The sequence below is a fragment of the Pseudonaja textilis genome, chromosome Z (genome assembly GCF_049901715.1).
Source record: "Pseudonaja textilis isolate UNSWEBS1 chromosome Z, rPseTex1.2, whole genome shotgun sequence".
In the NCBI taxonomy this organism is placed as follows: domain Eukaryota; kingdom Metazoa; phylum Chordata; class Lepidosauria; order Squamata; family Elapidae; genus Pseudonaja; species Pseudonaja textilis.
Genome location: NC_142008.1, coordinates 2,342,114 through 2,363,381, shown reverse-complemented (window position 1 = coordinate 2,363,381; position 21,268 = coordinate 2,342,114). Strand labels below are relative to the sequence as shown.

Here is a 21,268-nt window from a genome sequence, read left to right as displayed (position 1 = left end):
TCTAAGGCTAGACTAGAACTCTCCATCTCCTGGTTTCTAGCTTGATGCCTTAACCACTAGATCAAACTGTCTGTCTCTTTTCCTTCTGCTGTCACTTTAGTTACGTTTTTCTCACTATTAACCACCCATCCTGGATCATTTTTTGAAAGGCCCAGCAGGATAACGAGAATATTAAAATAAGGAACAAATTGGACTTATGACCGCCTCGCTGGTCCCCCAAATGGAACCTCCGGGGCCGCTTCCCCGCTCCAGATGTGGAACCAGGATGCATCTGCTGCACTTTAAAGCTGAACACGGAATAATAGAATAAAATAGAATAGAAGGAAAAAACTCTGCGTTGGCACCCAGGCCATCTGTGGGGGGAGGCAGACACCTGTCCGTCTGCTTCAAAGTTTTCGCGGTGACGTACCAACAAAAGAAGCTAGAATTCTGGGTCACTGGAAAAAGTCGAGGGGTTAACTCTGCTTTCCTGCAGAAAGGAAATAACATCCGTGCTATTGTTCTGCGTGGGAAGACAGCGCTTGTCAAGATCCCCAGAAAATCCCTTCTCTCTCCTTTTTTTGGCAATTGTCCCCACTAAATTTGCTTGCGTTGCTCCATCGTTTTATCTACAGTGGATGGATCTTCTTCACCCAAAGACATGCAGTCTGGTCTAAGAATCCGTCTTCCTCCAGAGCTGGCAGGAGTCACCAACAGATTCGAAGTAAGCTGAATGAAGGCTGAAGAGTCAAGACCTTGTTGAGGATCCAAACTCTGTCAAGGACCTTGGAGTACTCATCTCTAATGATCTAAGTGCTAGAGCCCACTGTAACTACATAGCCAAAAAGGCATTAAGAGTTGTTAACCTAATCCTACGTAGCTTTTTCTCTGGTAATATCACAGTAGTAACTAGAGCATACAAAACATTTGCTAGACCTATACTCGAATACAGCTCATCAGTCTGGAACCCATATCATGTATCTGATATTAGCACAGTTGAGAAAGTCCAGAAATATATCACAAGAAGAGTTCTCCACTCCTCTGCTCATTGCAGAATACCTTATGCCACCAGACTTGAAACTCTAGACCTAGAAAACCTTGAATTACGCCGTCTTTGGTCTGATCTAAGTATGGTATATAAAATCATACATTGCAATGCCCTACCTGTCAATGAATACTTCAGCTTCAACCATAACAACACAAGAGCACACAATAGATACAAACTCAAGGTAAACCGCACCAAACTCGACTGCAGAAAATACGACTTCAGCCACAGAGTGGTCAATGTCTGGAATACTCACCTGATTCTATGGTTTCTTCCCCAAACCCCAAAAACTTTAACCTTAGACTGTCTACTATTGACCTCACCCCTTTCCTAAGAAGTCTGTAGGGGGTGTGCATAAGCGCACCGATGTGCCTACCGTCCCTGTGCTATTGTTTCTTTTATTTTTCTTATATGTATCCATGTATTCATAACTATGTTTTTACTTATACTTATTATCTTGTAAGCGATTGACAAAAATAAATAAATAAATGAAGCAGATTGGGTAAAAATAATTGAACCACCTGGAGTAATACAAAGGCGAGGAGGAGGAGGAGGAGGAGGAGGAGGAGGAGGAGGAGGAGGAAAGATTGTGAGGCCCTGGGGGCTTTCTGAGCTGGGGGTTTTCTTGTAGACATTTCAGGACCCAGCTAGGGAACATCATCAGTGCTGGAAGGGAGGGAGGTTTGTGGAGAAGAGGGGGAGAGCGGGAGGAGGACGACTGTGGGGTTCTTGGTGGTCTCTGAGCTTTCTTGCAGATGTTTCATGACCCAACTAGGGAACACCATCAGTGGTAGAAAGGAGCGGGACGTAGAGAGGAGGAGGTAGACGGGAAGAAGGAAGAATGGAAGGAAGGAAGGAAGGAAGGAAGGAAGGAAGGAAGGAAGGAAGGAAGGAAGGAAGGAAGGAAGGAAGGAAGGAAAAAGAAGGAAAAAGGAGAACAGGGGAAGGAAGGAAGGAAGGAAGGAAGGAAGGAAGGAAGGAAGGAAGGAAGGAAAGAAGGAAGGAAGGAAAGAAGGAAGGAAGGAAGGAAGGAAGGAAAAAGAAGGAAAAAGGAGAACAGGGGAAGGAAGGAAGGAAGGAAGGAAGGAAGGAAGGAAGGAAGGAAGGAAGGAAGGAAAGAAGGAAGGAAAGAAAGAAGGAAGGAAAAAGGGAAAAAAGGAGAATAGGGGAAGGAAGGAAGGAGGGGAAGGGAGGGAAAGGAAGGAGGGAGAAAAGAGGAGAAGATGAGGAGGAAGAAGAACCCTCAAAAACATTCAAAATGGGAGAGCCACGGAAAGTTATTTATTTATAGCTCACCATTGTTTTCATAAATAACTCAAGGCAGTGAACTTTTCGAACACGCCTTTTCCTCCCCTATACAACCCTGTGAGGTGGGCTGGGTTGAGAAAGGAGAAATGGCCCAAAGTCGCCCCGCTGGCTTTCGTGCCTAAGGCAAGGCTAGAACTCACCGTCTCCCGGTTTCTAACCTTGTGTCTTAACCACAAGGCCACCATTTTGAACTTTTGCGAGAATAGTATATCGCTGCAGTCATTAAATTAGTCACACGGTTGTTAAGTGAATCTTGACTTTACTTGTCAGAAGGCTGCAAAAGGGATTCACGTGACTCTGGGACTCTGCAACTGTCCTAAATATGAATCATTTGCCAACCATCGGAATTTTGATCGCTTGACTGTGGCGGCGTTGAAATGGTTACCAGTGTGAAAATGGTCGTGCCATTTTTTTCAGTGCTATTGCCAACTTTGAACAGTCACTAAGTGAAACTGTTGTAAGCCAAGGACTGGGATCACCTTATGGTGCTCCGTCCAAGTGCTACAATCACTCAATTCAGCCAAATAAATCAACAGAATTGGGGGGGAAAGAACCATCTGGAACGAATACACTAAATGAGAATGTAAACATCTCTATCCAGATTTTTGCCAGCTTTCACCAGTTAAGAAAATATTCAAGTTTTTAAAACAATGCTGAAAGGGATTACCATTGTCTTCCCAGTCTAACATCCCATCCTGTGATCTCCCAGTGGTCTCCCCTCCCAATACTGCTCATCCAAGTTGGGCTGGGAATCACTTTTTCGATTTTTGAGATATGGTCGAGAAAGACAGAAAGAAAGAATATCAAAAGAGGTGATGAAAGAATTGAGAGAACAGATTCTTTTAAAACAGAGGTCTCCAAACTTTTCAACTTTAAGACTTGTGGACTTCAACTCCCAGAATTCTCCAGCCAGCATAGGAATGAAGAAGTCCACAAGTCTTAAAAGTTGCCAAGTTTGGAGACCTCTGTTTTAAATTTTCACAAAAAGGGAGAGCGCCGCCACCTTGTGGTGCCTGAAAGAAATTCAGGAAGTCTTCGACTTACAACCACAATGGAGCCCAAAATTTATGTTGCTAAAATGAAACATGTGTTAAGTGAGTTTTGCCCCATTTTACAACCTTTTTTGTCATGTTGTTAAGTGAACCACTGAAATTGTTAAGTTAGGAGCACAGTCGTTAAGTGAATCTGGCTTCCCCATTGACCCTGCTTGTCAGATGCTGCAAACCGTCATGAATATGAGTCAGTTACAAAGCATCTGAATTTTGATCATGTGACCACTGGGATGCTGCAATGGTTGTAAGTGTGAAAAAACAGTCATGTCACTTTTTTCAGTGTTGAAATTTTGGACAGTCATTAAACGAAATGTTGTAAGTCGATGTTTATAGCAGGTGTTTATTGCCAGCATCACAATTTTGCCCAAATTCTTTCCCGAATTTTTGGTCGTAAGTTATTGGAGTTGTAAGTCGAGGTACCACGTAACCGGATATATTTTATAACCGCTTTTATGATGGTCGTTAAGTGAGTCACAGTAGTCATTAAGCAAATCACGTGGTCCTAAGTCCGAATCCAGCTTATTTAATGGGCATTTTGTTTACTGGAAAAGATAATTCTGACCATCTGGAAGCTTGAACTGTTTGTAAATGCGATCATAGGACCACAGAAGTTTTAAATATGAGGACAGGTCACAAGTAACTTTTTAAAAATTCCATCATCACTTAATGGTTGTTAGGTGACCGGTCGTAAATCGAGGATTACCTATTTTAAGAAAAACTCCAGGAATTTAGTCAGTTTTGGATGGAGGATTCTGGGAGTTGAAGTCCAACCATCTTAAAGCATGCAGACTGAGGAATTCTGGGAGTTGAAGTCCAGCCATCTTAAAGCATGCAGACTGAGGAATTCTGGGAGTTGAAGTCCAGCCATCTTAAAGCATGCAGACTGAGGAATTCTGGGAGTTGAAGTCCAACCAACTTAAAGCATGCAGACTGAGGAATTCTGGGAATTGAAGTCCAGCCATCTTAAAGCATGCAGACTGAGGAATTCTGGGAGTTGGAGTCCAACCATCTTAAAGCATGCAGACTGAGGAATCCTGGGAGTTGAAGTCCAGCCATCTTAAAGCATGCAGACTGAGGAATTCTGGGAGTTGAAGTCCAACCATCTTAAAGCATGCAGACTGGGGAATTCTGGGAGTTGGACCAAAACTCTTAAAGCTGCCAAAGCTGAGAAACATTATAGAAAGCTAATCTTAAACCTAGAAAACTTGAGCCTCAATAATGAATTTATTTACTATCTATTTATTAAAAAGATTTATAAGGTGATTCTAGGTAGCACACAACTGAAAAAAATACAATTAAAAAAAATACCTCTGAAACCACATACAGCTAATTTTCAACTTACGACCACAATTGAGTCCAACATTTCTGTCTCTAAGTAAGACCCTTGTTAAGTAAACTTGACCACGTTTTGTGACCTTTCTTGCCACCGTTGTTAAGTGAATCACTGCAATAGTTAAGTTAGTCACACGGTTGTTAAGTGAATCCGGCTTTCCCCATGGACTTTCCTTGTCAGAAGGTTGCAAAAGGACTCTGGGACACTGCGACCATCATAACTTTGAGTCAGGTGCCAAGCCCAAATTTTGATCACATGATCAAATACTGTAATGGTCCAAAGTGTAAAAAATGATCATAGGTCATTTTTTTTCATGCCAAACAGTCACAAAACAAATGGTTATAAGTCAAGGACTACTCAAATACCAGTCAGAGTTCTTAAGTGAACCACAACGTTGTAAAGCAAATCCAGCTTCCCAATTCAGCCAGTATGGAAGGTCACAAATGGCGATCGTGGAATCCAGGGACACTGCAAACTTTGTAAATACATGCCAGTTGTCAAGAGCCTGAATTTAGATCGTGTAATTGTGGGGTCCTGCGATGGTCGTAAGTATAAGGACTGGTTGTACGCTGTTTTCTCAGGGCCTTTGCAACTTCGAATGGCCACTAAATGGATGGTTATGAGTTAAGGACCACCTGTACGTAACAATTTGCAACTCTCCAGACAACTACTCCATCTCCAAAATGTGCTAAATGCTGTACACAAAGAATCAATTTTCAATCAATTAATCACCTCAAACAAGCTATAATAGGAAAAAGCTCACTGCAGCCTGGTAGCACTGATGTTGCTACCTAGTTTGGTCATGAAATGTCTGCAAGAAAACAACTAATCTTCCGACAGCACCAACGACCCAACAATAATTATCCTCCTCCTGTCCTCCTCCCTGAAAACCCCTCTCCCTTCTAGCATTGATGATGTTGCCTAGTTGGGTCATGAAATGTCTGCAAGAAAATTGCCAAGGTCAGAGAGCATCAAGAACCCCACAGTCCTTCCTCCTCCTCCTCCTCCTCCTCCTCCTCCTCTCCATTCCCTTCTAGCACTGATAGAGTTCCTTAATTGGGTCATGAAATGTCTGCAAGGAAACAACAGAGCATCACACAGCAGCAAGGACATCTCCAATAACCCCGCTCCTCCCTTCCTCCTCGTCTTCTTCCTTCTCCTCCCTTCTAGCACTGATGATGTTACCTAGTGGGGCCATGAAACGTCTGAAAGAAAACCACCAAGCTCAGAGAACACCAAGGGCCCTTTGAACCACCTTTACTCTCTACAAAAGTTTGTTTATCTCTCATTCCTTTATTTGCACACTTAACACACTTAAAAGTTAGCATGAATTTAAAAACAAGATCTATTGAAAAAACCAAAACACCACCAGTTTTCTTTTGTTTAAATGCCCCAAAGATGAATATAAACACCCATCTTTTATTCTTAACCAGCAGATGCATCCTTACATTACATTATAATTACAGTTCTTGCACTGCTGCACTAATGCATAATTACATCATAATTTATCACTTGTATTTTAACATATATTTATAATAAAAAAATAATTAAAATTATTATATTGCATTTGCTTAAATAGGAAGAAGCATCTATCTTTCACCTTTAATTGGCCCACAGGTGCAAGATTTACAAATATTTAGATTTATCATTTATAATTTTTTGCTTATATTTATTATAAAAATAATTTATAATTATCATAGAATAGTACAATGATTACATTACATTAGAAAAAAATGCTCCAGATAGGAAGAAACCTCAATCTCTTACCCTTCATTGGTACACACATTATTTATAATTTATATTTTTGCTTATAATATTTATAATAAAAATAATTGAGGATTATCATATGCAAACACTTGCTAAAATGCTTCAGATTGGAAGTAATTTTGATCTTTTATCTTTAATTGGCATACAACTTATTTATGTTTTTTGCTTATAAATATTTGTAATAAAAATAACTGATATTTATCACTTGCAAGTATAATAATTACATGGCCTTTGCTAAAATGCTCCCAAGAGAAAAAGTAAGTTCTATCTTCATTATTATCTTAATCACATTATTTTTGGTTTATATTGTTTACAAAATTTATAATAAAAATAAGTGATAATTGTTATACACAACTACAATAATTACATTGCATTGGCTAAAATGCCCCAGGTCAGTAGAAACTCTGAACTTTTTCAAACCTTAATTGGCATATTTTAAGGCTCATAAGATTTACAACACAAATACTTTATCATACGCAAATCAAAACTTCTTATGAGTTTATAATTGCATCCTGAATCGGCTATCTGACAAACTCAGCCACTGAAATCTAACTCAGTTCCATACCCTTACACACACACACACACACACACACACACACACACACTACACACCTACAAATAACAAAAGTTCATCGATTTGTGAGAAAACTCAGAGCTTCCAGCCAAAAGGGGTTAAAAATAGTGTGCAGAAAGTACCAAATTAGGACTGAAAACTAAATACAAACCTCAAAAATACCATTAACGCGGGCCTAGAAACATAACGGGTCCCTGAGAAAAAAATAAAAGAAATTTGCAAACCCATTTTCTATATTTTTGCACGCTTCCTCCAAGGAACTCTTTTTTTTAAAAAAAGTTATGTTCAAGAATCCAACATACGAACAAAAGGAGGTTTTTGCAAGACGTCTATGCAACTTACAAAACGTTGGCTCAGAGGGAATTTACAAGCGGTTGCAAAACTGCCAAAAAGAGGAGAAAAGGACAGAAGAAGGAGGGAAGGAAGGAAAAAAACGGACATACTAGGAATTCTTCGGAGATCTGGAAAAGTTTTCCATCCCCTCCTCTCTGCATCTCTGCAGCGTCTTCTTTGTAGCTATTTCTCCATTTTTTCCTTCCTGCTTTCCTGTCGTCTGCTGGGTCCTTCCTTCCACTCCCGCCGAGGATCTGGAGATTTTGCACCCGAAAGGAGACTGTTTTCCAAGGAAGGGGGATGGGTGGGTGAGATTGGGGGCCCCACTTCCAAAAACAGGGGGGACAGAGAAAGGCAAGGGATGCATCACCTCGTCCGGACAGCTGCCACCACCGAGAGGGCCTTGGCTTTCTCCCTGCAACAGGGGACCTTCGACTGCAAGGCTCCCAGCAAAGAAGGGGCTTTCAAGCTGGACAACTCCGGGTGGACTTCAAGTCCCAGAATTCCCCAGGCAGCAGAAGTGGACTTCAAGGTCCAGAAATCACTAGGAGGAAGGAACGGACTTCAAGTCCCAGAATTCCCCAGGCAGCAGAAGTGGACTTCAAGGTCCAGAAATCACTAGGAGGAAGGAGTGGACTTCAAGTCCCAGAATTCCCCAGGCAGAAGGAATGGAGTTCAAGTCCCAGAATTCCCCAGAAGAAAGGAACGGACTTCAAGTCCCAGAATTCCTCAGGAGGAAGGAGTAGACTTCAAGTCCCAGAATTCCTCAGGAGGAAGGAATGGACTTCAAGTCCCAGAATTCCCCAGGCAGCAGAAGTGGACTTCAAGGTCCAGAAATCAACAGGAGGAAGGAGTGGACTTCAAGTCCCAGAATTCCCCAGAAGAAAGGAATGGACTTCAAGTCCCAGAATTCCCCAGAAGAAAGGAGGGACTTCAAGTCCCAGAATTCCCCAGGCAGCAGAAGTGGACTTCAAGGTCCAGAAATCAACAGGAGGAAGGAGTGGACTTCAAGTCCCAGAATTCCCCAGAAGAAAGGAAATGGACTTCAAGTCCCAGAATTCCCCCAGAAGAAAGGAATGGACTTCAAGTCCCAGAATTCCCCAGGCAGCAGAAGTGGACTTCAAGGTCCAGAAATCAACAGGAGGAAGGAGTGGACTTCAAGTCCCAGAATTCCTCAGGAGGAAGAAATGGACTTCAAGTTCCAGAATTCCCTAGAAGAAAGGAGTGGACTTCAAGTCCCAGAATTCCCCAGGCAGCAGAAGTGGACTTCAAGGTCCAGAAATCACTAGGAGGAAGGAGTGGACTTCAAGTCCCAGAATTCCCCAGGCAGAAGGAATGGAGTTCAAGTCCCAGAATTCCCCAGAAGAAAGGAACGGACTTCAAGTCCCAGAATTCCTCAGGAGGAAGGAATGGACTTCAAGTCCCAGAATTCCTCAGGAGGAAGGAATGGACTTCAAGTCCCAGAATTCCCCAGGCAGCAGAAGTGGACTTCAAGGTCCAGAAATCAACAGGAGGAAGGAGTGGACTTCAAGTCCCAGAATTCCCAGAAGAAAGGAATGGACTTCAAGTCCCAGAATTCCCCAGAAGAAAGGAATGGACTTCAAGTCCCAGAATTCCCCAGGCAGCAGAAGTGGACTTCAAGGTCCAGAAATCAACAGGAGGAAGGAGTGGACTTCAAGTCCCAGAATTCCTCAGGAGGAAGAAATGGACTTCAAGTCCCAGAATTCCCCAGAAGAAAGGAACGGACTTCAAGTCCCAGAATTCCTCAGGAGGAAGGAATGGACTTCAAGTCCCAGAATTCCCCAGGCAGCAGAAGTGGACTTCAAGGTCCAGAAATCAACAGGAGGAAGGAGTGGACTTCAAGTCCCAGAATTCCCCAGAAGAAAGGAATGGACTTCAAGTCCCAGAATTCCCCAGAAGAAAGGAATGGACTTCAAGTCCCAGAATTCCCAGAAGAAAGGAATGGACTTCAAGTCCCAGAATTCCCCAGGCAGCAGAAGTGGACTTCAAGGTCCAGAAATCAACAGGAGGAAGGAGTGGACTTCAAGTCCCAGAATTCCTCAGGAGGAAGAAATGGACTTCAAGTTCCAGAATTCCCTAGAAGAAAGGAGTGGACTTCAAGTCCCAGAATTCCCCAGGCAACAGAAGTGGACTTCAAGTCCCAGAATTCCCCTGGAGGAAGGAATGGATTTCAAGTCCCAGAATTCCTCAGGAGGAAGGAGTAGACTTCAAGTCCCAGAATTCCCCAGAAGAAAGGAGTGGACTTCAAGTCCCAGAATTCCCCAGGCAGCAGAAGTGGACTTCAAGGTCCAGAAATCAACAGGAGGAAGGAGTGGACTTCAAGTCCCAGAATTCCCCTGGAGGAAGGAATGGACTTCAAGTCCCAGAATTCCCCAGAAGAAAAGAATGGACTTCAAGTCCCAGAATTCCCTGGAGGAAGGAATGGACTTCAAGTCCCAGAATTCCCAGGCAGCAGAGGTGGACTTCAAGGTCCCGAAATCACTAGGAGGAAGGGGTGGACTTCAAGTCCCAGAATTCCCTAGAAGAAAGGAGGGACTTCAAGTCCCAGAATTCCCAGGCAACAGAAGTGGACTTCAAGGTCCCAAATCACTAGGAGGAAGGAGTGACTTCAAGTCCCAGAATTCCCCAGAAGAAAGGAATGGACTTCAAGTCCCAGAATTCCTCAGGAGGAAGGAACGGACTTCAAGTCCCAGAATTCCCAGGCAGCAGAAGTGGACTTCAAGGTCCAAAATCAATAGGAGGAAGGAGTGGACTTCAAGTCCCAGAATTCCCCAGAAGAAAGGAATGGACTTCAAGTCCCAGAATTCCCTGGAGGAAGGAATGGACTTCAAGTCCCAGAATTCCCCAGAAGAAAGGAACAGACTTCAAGTCCCAGAATTCCCCAGGCAGCAGAGGTGGACTTCAAGGTCCAGAAATCACTAGGAGGAAGGAGTGGACTTCAAGTCCCAGAATTCCCAGAAGAAAGGAATGGACTTCAAGTCCCAGAATTCCCCAGAAGAAAGGAGTGGACTTCAAGTCCCAGAATTCCCCAGGCAGCAGAAGTGGACTTCAAGGTCCAGAAATCAACAGGAGGAAGGAGTGGACTTCAAGTCCCAGAATTCCCCAGAAGAAAGGAATGGACTTCAAGTCCCAGAATTCCCCAGAAGAAAGGAATGGACTTCAAGTCCCAGAATTCCCCAGGCAGCAGAAGTGGACTTCAAGGTCCAGAAATCAACAGGAGGAAGGAGTGGACTTCAAGTCCCAGAATTCCTCAGGAGGAAGAAATGGACTTCAAGTTCCAGAATTCCCCAGAAGAAAGGAACGGACTTCAAGTCCCAGAATTCCTCAGGAGGAAGGAGTAGACTTCAAGTCCCAGAATTCCTCAGGAGGAAGGAATGGACTTCAAGTCCCAGAATTCCCCAGGCAGCAGAAGTGGACTTCAAGGTCCAGAAATCAACAGGAGGAAGGAGTGGACTTCAAGTCCCAGAATTCCCCAGAAGAAAGGAATGGACTTCAAGTCCCAGAATTCCCCAGAAGAAAGGAGTGGACTTCAAGTCCCAGAATTCCCAGGCAGCAGAAGTGGACTTCAAGGTCCAGAAATCAACAGGAGGAAGGAGTGGACTTCAAGTCCCAGAATTCCCAGAAGAAAGGAATGGACTTCAAGTCCCAGAATTCCCCAGAAGAAAGGAATGGACTTCAAGTCCCAGAATTCCCCAGGCAGCAGAAGTGGACTTCAAGGTCCAGAAATCAACAGGAGGAAGGAGTGGACTTCAAGTCCCAGAATTCCTCAGGAGGAAGAAATGGACTTCAAGTTCCAGAATTCCCTAGAAGAAAGGAGTGGACTTCAAGTCCCAGAATTCCCCAGGCAGCAGAAGTGGACTTCAAGGTCCAGAAATCACTAGGAGGAAGGAGTGGACTTCAAGTCCCAGAATTCCCCAGGCAGAAGGAATGGAGTTCAAGTCCCAGAATTCCCCAGAAGAAAGGAACGGACTTCAAGTCCCAGAATTCCTCAGGAGGAAGGAATGGACTTCAAGTCCCAGAATTCCTCAGGAGGAAGGAATGGACTTCAAGTCCCAGAATTCCCCAGGCAGCAGAAGTGGACTTCAAGGTCCAGAAATCAACAGGAGGAAGGAGTGGACTTCAAGTCCCAGAATTCCCCAGAAGAAAGGAATGGACTTCAAGTCCCAGAATTCCCCAGAAGAAAGGAATGGACTTCAAGTCCCAGAATTCCCCAGGCAGCAGAAGTGGACTTCAAGGTCCAGAAATCAACAGGAGGAAGGAGTGGACTTCAAGTCCCAGAATTCCTCAGGAGGAAGAAATGGACTTCAAGTCCCAGAATTCCCCAGAAGAAAGGAACGGACTTCAAGTCCCAGAATTCCTCAGGAGGAAGGAATGGACTTCAAGTCCCAGAATTCCCCAGGCAGCAGAAGTGGACTTCAAGGTCCAGAAATCAACAGGAGGAAGGAGTGGACTTCAAGTCCCAGAATTCCCCAGAAGAAAGGAATGGACTTCAAGTCCCAGAATTCCCAGAAGAAAGGAATGGACTTCAAGTCCCAGAATTCCCCAGAAGAAAGGAATGGACTTCAAGTCCCAGAATTCCCAGGCAGCAGAAGTGGACTTCAAGGTCCAGAAATCAACAGGAGGAAGGAGTGGACTTCAAGTCCCAGAATTCCTCAGGAGGAAGAAATGGACTTCAAGTTCCAGAATTCCCTAGAAGAAAGGAGTGGACTTCAAGTCCCAGAATTCCCAGGCAACAGAAGTGGACTTCAAGTCCCAGAATTCCCCTGGAGGAAGGAATGGATTTCAAGTCCCAGAATTCCTCAGGAGGAAGGAGTAGACTTCAAGTCCCAGAATTCCCCAGAAGAAAGGAGTGGACTTCAAGTCCCAGAATTCCCCAGGCAGCAGAAGTGGACTTCAAGGTCCAGAAATCAACAGGAGGAAGGAGTGACTTCAAGTCCCAGAATTCCCTGGAGGAAGGAATGGACTTCAAGTCCCAGAATTCCCAGAAGAAAAGAATGGACTTCAAGTCCCAGAATTCCCCTGGAGGAAGGAATGGACTTCAAGTCCCAGAATTCCCCAGGCAGCAGAGGTGGACTTCAAGGTCCCGAAATCACTAGGAGGAAGGGGTGGACTTCAAGTCCCAGAATTCCCTAGAAGAAAGGAGTGGACTTCAAGTCCCAGAATTCCCCAGGCAACAGAAGTGGACTTCAAGGTCCCGAAATCACTAGGAGGAAGGAGTGGACTTCAAGTCCCAGAATTCCCCAGAAGAAAGGAATGGACTTCAAGTCCCAGAATTCCTCAGGAGGAAGGAACGGACTTCAAGTCCCAGAATTCCCCAGGCAGCAGAAGTGGACTTCAAGGTCCAAAAATCAATAGGAGGAAGGAGTGGACTTCAAGTCCCAGAATTCCCCAGAAGAAAGGAATGGACTTCAAGTCCCAGAATTCCCCTGGAGGAAGGAATGGACTTCAAGTCCCAGAATTCCCCAGAAGAAAGGAACAGACTTCAAGTCCCAGAATTCCCCAGGCAGCAGAGGTGGACTTCAAGGTCCAGAAATCACTAGGAGGAAGGAGTGGACTTCAAGTCCCAGAATTCCTTGGCAACCTGTGTCGCCTTTAACTCCTACAATCCCTCAGCCAACATGCAGGGACATCAACCCCCACAATCCTCCAGCCAACATTTCCAGGCTCCAACTCCCAGAATCCCCCAGCATCATATGTGGGATCCAATAACCAGAATTCCCCAATCAGTAAACCTCAACTACCTGTGCTAGCTGGAAAATTCTTGGAGTTTTTTTTTACTTATTACTCAAAATTAAGTAGATTTATATGCCTACTTAATTCACACCCACAGTTGCAGCCCAAGCGGGCTGCCTGGGGATTCTGGGAATTGGGACTCTACACAAGCTGGGAATTTTGGGAATTGAAGTTCATACATCTTCAAGATCCAAGTTTGAAAAACATTGCTGTAAAACGTGAGTTTTAGCCAGAAGGGATTTTAGGCATGGACCCTGCCACGCCCTCCCTATAAGAAGACATAAATCCGCCATTTTGAAAGGGGGAGTACTACAATTCCCATCCGCCGGCTGCTTCAAAACCTACATGCTTTCGTTCCGCATCCCTGTTCAACTCGGAGTTAACAAAAGCGCACTTCAGAAGCCTATAGCAACGCTCCAGGAAAGGACTTCAAATTATATTATTATAATTACAGACGTTCTTCGACTTACAACCACAATTAAGCCTAAATATTGGAGCTTGGCCATTGCAGTCATAAATCATGACAGTTGTAAATTAGGGCAGGCATCAAACGCTAGAAAGATTCATACTTCCCTTTGCAACAGGAGAGACCTGCCGAATTAAGCCATTATTAGCAAAAGCAGGATACAGAAAAACAAAGTTGGAAGGAACCTCGGAGGTCATCTAGTCCAACCCCGTCCTCAAGGAACAGACCTTATTCAATTCCAGACAAACAGCTGTGTCTTCTAGAAAACCTGCAGCAATGGGAGCATTTACCTCGAGGAGCTTTGGGTGCTCTGACATTGGAGGTTTTTAAGAAGGGGTTAGACAAAGCTTTGTGTGAAATCGAACAGGGTTTCCTGCCCTTGCAGTGGCTTGGACTGGATGACCTCTAAGGTTCCTTCCAACTCTGTTATTTGGAGGAGGAGGAAGGAAGGAGAAGGAGGAAAGAAGGAAGGAGAAAGAAGGAGGGAGGAGGGAGGAAAGAAGGAAGAGGAAAGAAGGAGGAAGGAGAAGAAGGAGGAGGGAGGAGGGAGGAGGAGGAGGAAGGAAGGAAGGAAGAAAGAGGAGAAGAGGAAGAGAAGGAGGAGAAGATTGGACACTCATTTGTCTGAAATGGGACAAGGTTTCCCGCTCAAACAGTGGGTTGGACTGGATGACCTCCAAGGTCCCTTCCAACTCTGTTATTTGGAGGAGGAAGAAGGAAGGAGGAGGGAGGAAAGAAGGAAGGAGAAGGAAGGAGGGAGGAGGAAGGAAAGAAGGAAGAGGAAAGAAGGAGAAGAAGGAGGGAGGGAGGAGGAAGGAGGAGGAGGAAGAAGGAAGAAAGAAAGAGGAGAAGAGGAGGAGGAGGAGATTGGACATTCATTTGTCTGAAATGGGACAAGGTTTCCCGCTCAGACGGTGGGTTGGACTGGATGACCTCCAAGGTCCCTTCCAACTCTGTTATTTGGAGGAGGAGGAAGGAAGGAGAAGGAGGAAAGAAGGAAGGAGAAGGAAGGAGGGAGGAGGGAGGAAAGAAGGAAGAGGAAAGAAGGAGGAAGGAGAAGAAGGAGGGAGGGAGGAGGGGAGGAGGAGGAGGAAGGAAGGAAGGAAGAAAGAGGAGAAGAGGAAGAGAAGGAGGAGAAGATTGGACACTCATTTGTCTGAAATGGGACAAGGTTTCCCGCTCAGACGGTGGGTTGGACTGGATGACCTCCAAGGTCCCTTCCAACTCTCTTATTCTATTCCACTCCACCCACTGCAGCGCTCCATACCTTTCGCAGACAGGAAAAAAAAAATTAGGTGGCTCCCACGTGTGTGAGTGTGTGTTGCTCGTCCCTTTTGTTTCCCCCGTGACACAAATGGGGGGCTTGTGTAGCAGCAGCAGCAGCACTCGAACCAGCGGCTTCACCCCGACACGAAGAGAAAGGCAGGAAGAGGAGCGATTCATGGTCATTTGAACGCTCCCCTCGTGGCCTCGCACCGCCAGGCACCACGGAGCATCGGCTCCCATCCTCTCGACAAAGGGCTCCATTGTCGTATCCCAAGGACAATGTCGGGCAGTCGGAACCGCGCTCCGCATTTCGGGGGTTCGACCTGGAGGCTCGCTTCCCTCCCCCATTAAGAGACTGGGGTGTCCCCCGCGGGAAATCTGACCCCAAAACACAGGGATGGAATTCACCGCCGGGCGTTTGGAAAAGATGTAGGTTGGGTGCGGTGGACTCACAACTTCTGCACACAATTGCAGATGGTGTGTCTGTTACGCCCTTTCCGGAACTAGCAATTCCTGCTGACAGTCTCCAGGGCCCATTCACCTCCAGCTTCGACAATAGTCGGTCCTCGATTTATGGCCACCAGTGAGCCATGAGTGAAAACATTTGTTCAGCGAATTCTGCCCCGTTTTACAACCTTTCTTGCCGCCGTTGTTAAGTGAACCCCTGCAGTTGTTAAGTTAGTCGCATCCCCATTGATTCGGCTAGTCAGCGGGTCCCAAAAGGGGATTGCTTGCCCCTCCCCAGGGACACTGCGACCGTCATAAACAGGAGTCAGTTGCCAAGGGTCTGAATTTTGGTCACGTGACCGTGGGAACACTGCAACAGTCGTAAGTCCCGTTTCTCAGTGCTGTTTTAACTTTGAATGGTCACTAAATAAATTGCTGTAAGTTGGGTACAGACTGCAAAGGAAATTTCTAGGGGATACCACTGGTCCTTGACTTACGACCACAATTGGAACCGGAATTTCCGCAGCTACTTTGATGCCCAAATTTTTCAAACTTGGCCCTTTGAAGATGGGGGGGAGGGGGGGACTTCGACTCCCAGAATTCCTAGCAAAGGCCCTGCAGACCAGAGGATTCTGGGAGTTGAAGTCCAAACAGCTTGAGAGACAAAGAGATATGAGTTCCAGACCCTCCTCTGTGGTCTCAGTTGAACCCCTGCTCGAAAGGCAGGACTCGATTTACGATGGTTCATTTAGTGACCATTCAAAGTTACAACACTGAAAAAAAGTGACTTATGACCATTTTTCACACTTACGACCACTGAAGCATTTCCCATGGTCACGTGATCAAAAAGCAGGCGCTGGGCCACTGTCTCGTATTTACGACGGTCGCAGTGTCCTACAGTCACGTGATTCCCCCTTTGCGGCCTCCTGACAGGCAAAGTCAATGGGGGGAAGCCAGATTCACTTAATGACTGCGAGGATCCGTTTAATAACTGCGGCACAAAAGATCACACCACGCGGCAAAAACGCAACATCTGTCTCACTTAGCAATAGGAACGTTGGGCTCCATTGTAGTCGTAAGCCGAGGACTTCGTGTATTCCGCCTGGGACAGGAGGCATCGTTCCAATATTAAGAACCGCCGGCAGCACTAAAATCTGGATTTGGGGCCCATATTCTCGTTCTCACAACATTCCTAAGTGACAACAACACAGATTGCGACTGTGCACAAAAGCCGCTGAGATCAGCCAGAATCTCAGGCCCTCCAGATGTGGCCCTCCCTGGGGTATAGAGGCTCCAGATGCTGCCACCCCCCCCCCACACACACACGGTTCTTCCCTGGGGAATCCGCCATTCCACCTTTTCTCTTTGCGACAGATTTTTTTTTTGTACATTTCTACACAGAAAGAAAGAAAACACACAGAAAAGAGTTTTTTTCTTAAACCGGGTTTCTCAAACTTGCTTACTTTCAGGTGGCTGGACTTGAACTCCCAGAATCCCCCAGCTGGCAGAAATCAAGTCCCCTTATGGGTAGTCTTCGACTTATGACCGATTGTTTAGCGACTGTTTCAAGTTATGACAGACACCCGAAAGCTACTTACAATTATTTCAATGTATGCCGTTGTGTATATAGGTAAATAACAATAAAGGTTATCTTATATTATCCAGATCTGGATGAAGAACGCACACACAAAAACATACACAGGTGCCTTTCGGAGCACTGGGACAGTGGTCCAATTTCATGGCAGGTTATAGTATTCTTTTACAATTTTTTTTTGCCAATTTCCAGCCCTTTTTTTGGCAAAAAAACACCGGTAGGAATACATTGATTCACTTAACGACCGCTGCTAAAATAGTCCAGTCATGTGGGCGCCTTGACTCGTGATTTATGATGGATATTCTGGGCTTCGATACGGTTGTAAGTTGAGTATTACTTGGGATCACAGGGGAAACATTATTTTACTAGTGTATGAAAGTCTCAACTTACACCTGTTCAAAGTTATAACCACACTGAAAAAAGTGACTTATAACCACATTGAAAAAAGTGACTTATGGTCGTTTTTCACGCTTACGGCCGTTGCAGCATCCTCACGATCACGTGATCAAAATTCAGATGCTTGGCAACTGGCATGTACTTATGACTGTTGCAGCATCGCAAGGTCATATGATCCCCTCTTGCAACCTTCTGCCAAGCAAAGTCAATGGGGAAGCCAGGTTCACTTAACAACCATGTGACTAACAGCGATTCACTTAGCAACTGTGGCAAGAAAGACAGTAAAATGGGGCAAAACTCACTTAACAAATGTCTCAATTAGCAACATATGGGCCCTATCGTGGTCATAAATCGAGTAATAAAGTAAGTAAGAGCAAAACTTGAAAAAGCAACCATGGAAAACAAATTCCTCCATGGCCTCTTAGTTCAGCACAAGCGTCATCATGTGCTGCCCCCTGCTGGAAACAGGGTGTAACTTTAGCACAGGTAGCTTATCTCAATTATTCTTAAACTAAATGTAATTTTCGCCTTATAACCATTCGTTTGGTGGGCGTTCAATATTACAATGGCACTGAAAAAAGTGACTTATGACCGTTTCTCACGCTTACGACCATTGCATCATCCTTGCGGTCATGTGATCAAATTTCAGATGCTCGGCAACTAACTCATATTTATGACGGTCGCAGTGTCCCGGGGTCACGTGACTCCCCTTTTGTGACCTTCTGACAAGCCAAGTCAACGGGGAAGACGGGTTCGCTTAACAACCATGTGGCTAACTTGACAACTGCAGTGATTCACTTAACGATGGTACGAAAGGTCATAAAATGGGGCAAAACTCATTTAACAGCATAAATGCTTAGCAATGGAAAATTTGGAAGTTGTGGTCATAACTCGAGGACTACCTGCAGTGAATTCTTCACCATCATCCCCTGACAGGTTCTTGGTGTGAGCTGAGTGCGAGAGAAGATGCGGGAGCAGATTGGCAGCCTTCCAACAATTCCAAATAGGTCAGCCACTTACCTGGGCCAGGCTAGGATTTTTAGAAATGGGTCAAACTAGGCATCCAGGATTGCAGTTTTTTTTTCCAGATCCTGGAGAAAAAATTTAAAAAAAATGGCTAATCAAATAATTTTTTCTATGAAAGGGGGATGAATTGGATGACCTCAAGGGTCATTCTTCCAGCCCCTCACTGGATTAATTGATTTGGGGGATATTTTGGGGGTGACCATCTGCGGACCACCAAAATTTTCTCACGGGCCACCAGTGGTCCCCGGCCCATTGATTGGTGACCACTGCTCCAAAGTACTGGTAATCTTTGATCTACAACTATGTTTAATGACAGTTTGAAGTTTCAACTGTCCTGAAAAAAGGTGAATTATGACCGTTTGCTCACACTTAAGACCGTTGCGGCCTCCCCGTGGTCACATGACCAAAATTCAACTGCTTGTAACCTGAACTCCCTTCATCCCAGCGGGTCGTGAGAATGCAGTACAGGAAAAGGATCCGTGGCTGGGACCGGGTTGGCTGCTCGCAAATGCGGCTCTTTAGCGGAAGAAAGACACGTGATGACTCCAGACAAGGCCGAGGACGGCCAGATTTTTCTTTCCCGCCGGGGGCCACTCACCTCTCGAGTCATACTGCCCCGTTCAGACGACAAGCGTGCTGGCTCGGGGCTGGAGCACAAGCCGGCCTGCTTTAAACAGCGCCCCGTCTGCCAGAGCCATAGGACACCCGAGGCAGCGCCGGCTCGTTTATTTTCAACACCGGAGCCGGTTAGGAGAGCCCCGTGCACGCTCAAAGGTGCACGTGTGAATGCAACCAGCCTTCCTCCCTCTGTCTCCCGGGTCGGCCAGGCAGCGACCACTCGCAGCAGATGCAGCCGATGCAGACCCTGCAAACGCCGCGGCTCCCGGTGCGCAATTGCGCGCACATCCAGGCCATGGAAACGGGGCCTCTGGAGCCCAGAGATGGCGTGCAGACCCACCGGGGAAGAGGGGGGCAGCTTGGGACGCCCCGTCCGGAGAGGAAAGGGCCAGTCCCGGGACTGAAGAGCCGCCTCTGCTGCCTGCTGGAAGCGCGCAAAACGTGGCGCAGCGAACGTTTGCAAAGGGTGTTTTGCAACGCGCGAGTTCGAGATGGTGACGGGTGTTTTTGGAGAGGGGGCTCCGAAGCTTTCTTTCTCCCTCCCCCTTCTTCTCTACCCCCTCTCTTCCCTCCTTCTCTCTTTTTTGTTTCTTCCTTCCTTCTTTCCCTCCTCATTTTTTCTCTCCCTCCCTCCCTTTCTTTCCTTCTTCCTTCCTTTTCTTTCCTTCCTTTTTTTGTTCCTTCCTTCTCTTTCTTTCCAGTTTCCTTTCTTCTCCACCCCCGCCCCCTGAAAGTTTGCAAAGTTTTGCCCTTATAAAGCCTGGGATGCTTAAAGCCACTTCAGGCACATGTGCGTCCACCCCAGCTCTCTATCTCTCCTCTCTCTTCCTTCCCCCTGAAATAAAGGAAAAGGGAAGGAAATCTTGGGAAATACGATTTCTGCAAGAAAAAGGAATTTTTTACGGGATTCCCAAGATTATGAGGTTCCCAAGATTGCAATGAGCTTAAAAGTTTTAAAGCAAAATTGGGCTGGGATTCGAAGCAATTAGAGAAACTTAAATTGCATTTAGGCATGCATTTATTTAGGATAATGCAAGCGTATAATAGCTGGAACTTGCATTGGAAGCAAGAAAAATGTTTATTTTGGAATTAGCAGCATGACACAATTCAACCGAAGAGGCTTTGCTATGCAGGTAGTCCTCAACTTACAACCATTTGTTTAGTGACCAAAGTTACAACAGCACTGAAAAAAAGGCACTTAGGGCCATTTTTCACACTTATGACCATTGTGGCCCCATGGTCACATCATCAAATTTTGGATGCTTGACAACTATGATGGTTGCAGTGGCCTGGGATCAGGTGATTCCCTTGTCCTACCTTCTGGAAAGCAAAGTCAATGGGAAAGCCACTCACTTAACGACCATGTGGTTTACTTAACAACTGCAGCGATACACTTAACGACTGTGGCCAGAGTCATAAAATGGGGGGGAACTCAATTAAAAATTCATGTGACCAGATGATTCTGCTATGGTCATAAGTGTGAAAAATTGAGTGTCATAAATCACTTCATATCAGCATTGATGTAACATCTAATGGTAAATAAATGAATGGTCGTAAGTCAAGGACTACCTGCATATAAATCTTCGCAACCTGCTGTGGCTTATCTGAACCCCTTTTCAAGTGGGGTACTGGTTGAATTAGTTACAGAATGCCCCCCAAGTGAGTTTTGATCAATTCAAAACATAACAAATATATCCTCTGAATAGTTTGGAGTGTTTCTGTTAATGCAAATAAAAATTATTTTAAAAATAATTTAAATTGTAAAAGTAATTTTTAAAAATGAAAAAAATTTTTTTAAATAAAAATAATTAAAAAAAAATAAAAATATAAAGAAATCAACTTTTTTAAATTAAAAAAATTAAAAATATATATTTTAAAAAATTTATAGTAAAAATAATTTAAAAACATTTGATATATAATTTTAAGCATGCTGGCTAGGGATTTCTGGGTGTTGGAAGTCCACAATTTTTAAATCTGTTTTAAAATAAATTTTAAAAATAGCTCTACTTAAAATTTTAAAAGTACTTTTAAAAAATGAAAAACTAATTTTACATTTTAAAAAAATAAAAATAATTTAAAAATAAAAAATTGTAAAAAAACCAAAACTTTTAAAATAAAAAATATTTTTTTAAAAATAGTTTTTTAAAAAATTTACAATAAAAAATAATAATTAAAAAATGCTATATAATTTTAAGCATGCTGATTTGGGGATTTCTGAGAGTTGGAAGTCCATCCAATCTTCCAGTGGACAACATTGATGTAAAACTGTGACATTTGTGTGGTAAGAGCACAATGCCTAATGTTTTATTA

At 44.6% G+C, this 21,268-nt stretch overlaps 1 protein-coding gene across 3 annotated transcripts in view; it reads right to left on the bottom strand.

Moving 5' to 3' along the window:
* GJC2 (gap junction protein gamma 2) overlaps nt 1-14,999 on the bottom strand; it is a 54,185-nt gene extending 39,186 nt beyond the window's left edge. For 2 of the 3 annotated variants that reach the window (XR_015740416.1, XM_087918228.1), the window contains exon 1: nt 7,502-7,843. The gene's annotated coding sequence lies outside the window, so the exon portion shown is untranslated. Of the gene's footprint in view, nt 1-7,501; nt 7,844-14,878 lie in introns of those variants that run through there. The other variant, XR_015740417.1, reaches the window with a different exon arrangement.
* Nucleotides 15,000-21,268: the final 6,269 nt, after the last annotated feature.